The 6,000-nt window shown below is 39.8% G+C and overlaps 1 long non-coding RNA gene across 1 annotated transcript in view; it reads right to left on the bottom strand.

Annotated features, from left to right (window-relative positions):
* Positions 1-3,207: 3,207 nt before the first annotated feature.
* Positions 3,208-6,000, bottom strand: part of LOC121954134 — a 28,663-nt gene continuing 25,870 nt past the window's right edge. Inside the window, exon 4 of the long non-coding RNA XR_006106541.1 lies at positions 3,208-3,660. This is a non-coding gene — a long non-coding RNA (uncharacterized LOC121954134). The remainder of the gene's footprint in view (positions 3,661-6,000) is intronic.

Raw genomic sequence — 6,000 nt, 5'->3', positions numbered from 1 at the left:
ACATCGCTGCTCGGTCAGAGCCGTTCACGTCTATGATAGATTTAACATTTTTAAAAAAAAAATTATTTTTCTTTTGTTTTGTTTTTTGCTAGTTCACGTAGGCGTTTTAATGGTACTTTACTGATCCCAGGTCTGCTTGTTCTTATTTGTGATATTGTAGGATTCAGTGCTTGTTTTTGTTTTGAGATTGTCTCGTACGTCTTTGGGGGTTTTCTGTATCTCACCTGCACAATCTGCAACTATTTTGTTGTTGCTGTTATTTTTTTACTGTGCAAAATAAAATAAAATAAAATAAAAATTCTAATCAGGTCTAGTAGAGTCTGCTGCAAAACTGCGTCGGATTTGAAGCACATATCCAACAGTGTAGGTTTACTTTTGGTACACACTGTCACCTCCAAATTAAAATATAGATGAAAACTCCCTGAGAACATGCGAGAAAAAGGTCACGCTAATTTCTGCACATCATCTCGTCCCTAATGAGCTCCACCAATCAGAGGGCAGGACGGCCCGTAGAGACCCTGAGAGGCCAAACCGAGGGCAAAAAACTCGGAGCACCGGCTGCTGCTGTGAGCACGTGGTGATAATTAAAGATGACTCCGAGCGAATCAGCATTTTCTCAAAAACAGCACAACCGAAAGTGAAACGTCCCCACAGGAGACTTTAAACGTGTCATCACGGGTGCAGTTTGTTTTGGACATAAAATCATATCTATATTTGGTTTTCTTCTGCATTGGAGGAAGTTTTTAAATCCTTTACTGCAGTAAAAGTACCGATAGTACACAGTGAAAATACTCACTTTATCAGCAAAATGTCCTTAAAACCCTCTGAACCCTCAGAAAATTGGCATTTTATTAAAGTTAGCGAAGCGGAAATAAAACTTAAACACCACGTCTCACTCTGCAGGATTGTCTCCCATCATGCTTTGCTGTTTTGCCTCGTGCACACAGCGGAGGAGTCACTGTTGTATCACAGCAGACGCTCTGTTTGTGACTTTCTGCTAAAGATTCATGGAGGAAGCCTGAAAACTCGACAGCTGCCATGTTTGTTTGATGCACCAACACCTACTTCCTGTCTGCGGCGTGCTCCTCTGCACGCTGAAACGTGGAAAACAAGCTCGGCTCTGCGCTCGCAGAAGTAAACACGGCGCGCAAATGCAGCGCGGCTGATGGTTCATTATCCCGGCAGCCTCCAGATCGGCCCACATGTCGCCTTACTGGACCCGAGTGTCTCTGGATATAAACACAGTTTGAGAGGATTCCATTATTGAGACTTCTGCTGTCATGCGGACATGTGAAACACGTCTCTGAGGTCTTCCCACCCTGCCACGAAAAATAAATTGGTCCTCGCACATAACCTCCTTATCTACATTCCTGCTGACACATCGTCCCTGTTTCCTATGGAGCGCGTGTGATGACTCCGTCCATACAGGTTAGATTATTCTACATTCTCACATAGATGGATCTGTCAGTCTGTCTGTCACAGAGACGTTTTCCGGAGCCCCGCTGAGACGCAGCACACTCTGACAGCGAGAGGTTCAGAGACACCGCGGAGGGTTCGCTCCACGAAATAAAGGCACCCGCAACGATCCATTAAAGATATAGCAAAGATTACTTATAATATATTTTAACTGCAAAAAACTCCAATTATTCAGAAAATATAATAAAAAATCCTAACCAGTGTTTCTAAATGTGACATATTATTGTGAAACTTTGGGCGAATTAACCAAATTTACTGCAACAGCAAACAAGCCTGGTCAGAAACGTGTTTTATGAATTTTTCTGCAAAATGTTCACTTCTAATGTCTTATACGACTGTTATGGCTCGGCTTTATCAAGTTCATTATAAAAATCATAAAAAGTACAATTGTAATTTTTTTTTAAATCAGAAAAGACACAACTCAGAACCACCTAAAGAAGCTTTGACCTGCAATAAATTGTTATTATCTTTTCCCTCCTTGGCGGCAGGGCAATGTCCTGAAAATACAACACTGATAATCATCAGCACACGGCAACCAACGCCAGGACGTCAACACACGCACACACTGGAGACGCACGGTGAGGTGGAGAAAAAACATCACATTCAGCAAACGCTGGACTTCTGCATGAAAGTCGCAGGTTGGTTGGATCCATCCATCTTTCCCACGTCGTCACCAGCAGTGTTTTGACATGACATCTGGCCCTCCACTGGCAAAATGTCCCAAAATCCCTGAACGCCTCCAAAAAATGTCCTAAAACCTAGAAATGTCTTAAAATCCTGGAAATTTCAGAAAACTCGAGAAAACTCCAGAATTGTCCTAAAATCCTACAATTGTCCTGAAATCCTAGAAATGTTCCTGAGAAATGCCCTAAAAATCCTGGAAACAATTTAAAATCTAAAAATGTCCTAAAATTCAAGAAATGTCCTGAAGTCCTGGAAACATCCTAAAATCTAAAAAAAAAAAAAAAGCATAACATCATAAAATCTTTTAGAAAAAATGTCCTAAAATTCTAGAAATGCCCTAAAGCAAAAAAAAAAAAAGTAGAAATTTTATGAATGTCCTTGAAACATCCTAAAAATATCTAAAAAATGTCCCTAAAACCTAGAAATGTCCAAAATTCCTAGAAACATTCCACAAAAAAGTCTGAAAATTACAGAAACATCCTAAAATCTAACAAAATGTCCTAAAATTTTTTAAATATCCTAAAATCCTAGAAACATATATGGGGCCCTGTGACTGGCCCCTGACCTTTTGTCATTTTGCAAAAGTGGCCCCCAAAGCAAATCAAGCTGAGCACCCCTGAAGTAAACCAAACAATGTCGGGACACGTACCTTTGTGTTGTCCTCCTCCGTCCCTGCTGTGGACCTGCAGGTAACCCCGCTGCTGTCAGAGTGTGGGCTCCACCTGTTGGCCCCCGCTGCAAACACAGGAGACGGCTGAGCTTCATTATCTCCCGCCACCTCCGTCTCCCTGTCTCCCCGTCCAAGGAGGAAGTGTCGGGACACGATTATCAGCCCATGTCGGCGAGCTGTGATCCGCTGGAACCCACCTGCACACGCACACACACACACACACACACACGCACGCACATACGCACACACACACACACACACACACGCACACACACGCACGCACACACATGCACGCACATACGCACACACACACACACACACACGCACGCACACACACACAGTACATGGAGTCAAATTAAATGAGTCGGTCCCTTGTTATTTCCTCACACTTTCAATGTTCCTCTGACACTGGGGAATATATCAGAGACTGTGTGTGTGTGTGTGTGTGTGTGTGTGTGTGTGTGTGTGAGATATTTCCCAACAGTTTGCAGCTCAGTCTCTTCCATCTCTTTCATCCCTCCATCATTCTTTCCATCTTTTCTTTATGACCTTAGGCCTCTCTTCCCTCCATTGATCTGCACTTCATTTCTTTCTTTTCTTCTTTTCTTTCTTCTTTACTATCCTTCTTTTCATTTCTTCTGCATCTCCATCCTTCTTTCTCTTTTTGTTATCCCGCTCCCTTTTCTGGTCCCTTTTGTCTCTTATTTCTGCTCTCACCTGGTTTGGTTTCACGCTTTTGTCTTCTCCGTCTTCGTCTTTATTCCGTTGTTTTGTCCCTCCATCTTTCTTGTATCCTTTTCTTTTCTTTATCCCTCTATCATCACTTTGACCTGAAGCAAAATACAACAGATAAAAAACATTTTCCTGCAAAAACAAATCTGAAAAATAATGTTTGCTTTATTTATTTTTTATTTTGCACGACAAAAGACAGAAAACTGACAAAACCAATAAACACCAACATGACAACAACAACAACAACAACAACAACACAAACAACACCAACAACACAAACAACAACAACACCAACAACATGACAACAACAACAACAACATGACAACAACAACACCAACAACAACAACACAAACAACACCAACAACACAAACAACAACAACACCAACAACATGACAACAACAACACCAACAACACATGACAACAACAACAACACCAACAACATGACAACAACAACAACAACAACAACAACACACACACACAAACAACACCAACAACACAAACAACAACAACACACAACAACATGACAACAACAACAACAACACCAACAACAACAACAACAACAACAACACCAACAACAACAACAACAAACAACAACACACAACACAAACAACAACAACACCAACAACATGACAACAACAACAACACCAACAACACCAACAACATGACAACAACAACACCAACAACAACAACACAACAACATGACAACAACAACACCAACAACAACAACACCAACAACAACATGACAACAACAACAACAACAACAACAACATGACAACAACAACAACAACAACAACAACAACAACACCAACAACATGACAACAACAACACCAACAACACCAACAACAACAACAACATGACAACAACAACAACAACAACAACAACAACAACAACAACATGACAACAACAACAACATGAAATAAAAACAGTGGAAAACAGGTCAGTTAACCAAAATTTCACAAGGATAAGGGATGCTGTTCAGTGTGTGTGTGTGTGTTTGTGTGTGTGTGTGTGTTTGTGTGTGTGTGTGTGTGTGTGTGTAAGCATGTGCCTATATTTTAGTTAATGTATAACTAAAAAGATAGAATACATAGATAAGGGGGTAAGGGAGGGGTTAACTGTAATACTACCATCAAAATAAAAATAATAATAACAATAGTAATAATAATTATAATAACGGTTGCTTTTATAACAACCTTAAACATGATACAGAGACCGTGCTGCTGATGTTGCCAAAAGAAAAATATGTCTTGTATTTTGTTTTGTGTAACGTTCCTGTCTGGGAAAAGGTTCGGTCGAAACGTAACACGAATCATTCCCCACAAATAAAACTGTTACATTTCAGATAAGATACATTAAAGCAGATGTTAAATCATTTAATGTGATAATAAGCATTATCATTTTGACTTGTGCTTCAAACGATGACGATCCAGTTATCACTAAAATGTCAGTTTCGGATGCTCAGAGATGACGCGTCAATTTTCACTTATAACATGCTACAGTGTCCTTTCAAAATAAACTTCATGTGTTCACAGGAAATGTACTTTAGTATGTCATGTGACATTAAATAATTAAGTAAAAGAAACAACTACCTCTTTGTGTGGCATGATTCTGGCTGTAAATGCAGCAATAGGCGGGTTTCCATTAACCCTTAAAATGCACAAATTGAAATTAAAATATACTTTAATACTTGGTATAAAATATCACAGCATGCAGCGATATGACAGGAATAAAAAAAAAAAGAAGTTTTTTCTGTCTGGAAATGTGAATAAAAAGTATCTTTGAAAGAGGTGCCATGTGCAACCACGGACCAAGCTCACATATTTGGCGCCCTCAGGATGAGAAAAGGTCGTTTTATTGTGTCGTCAGTTTGTTTGTCCACCTCAGGTAACTTCTCTCAGTGTAATAGATTACAATCCTAAAGTCCTCCATGTGAATAAACACATAAACATGTAGAAGGTCTCCGTCATTTAGACGCGTTTCCTCCGGTTTGATGAAAACGATCACTGACATTTAAAAATAAGTTTATATTGCAAAGCAGTTTGTCGACGTGTTTATGATGAGATATATGTATGTATATTTGCATCTGTGTTTGTTTGTGTGTTAACATGTCGTCATCTGTACATGTGTGTGTGCTGCTGAGCCTGTATGTATTTCCGTGTGTGTGTGTGTGTGTGTGTGTGTGTGTGTGTGTGTGTGTGTGTTTTAGCCACCTGCTGTGTGTATGCCTGTTCAGCTGCTCTCCCACTGAGTCTGCAGCCAAATAATACTTCATTAAAATACCAATAAATACTCCAAAAAATCACTCAAACACCCATGGAGAAAGAAACTAATTAAAATACCAATAAGCAATTAACTTAATTTCATCACCCAATAAATAACCAACTTCATCAAAATACCAGGCAGGAGCCAACTTCATTCAAAAAACACCCAATCAGACG

This window comes from Plectropomus leopardus, chromosome 14 (genome assembly GCF_008729295.1).
Source record: "Plectropomus leopardus isolate mb chromosome 14, YSFRI_Pleo_2.0, whole genome shotgun sequence".
Taxonomy (NCBI): domain Eukaryota; kingdom Metazoa; phylum Chordata; class Actinopteri; order Perciformes; family Serranidae; genus Plectropomus; species Plectropomus leopardus.
The sequence above is the reverse complement of the archived record's forward strand: the minus strand, read 5'-3'. Positions and strand labels throughout refer to the sequence as shown.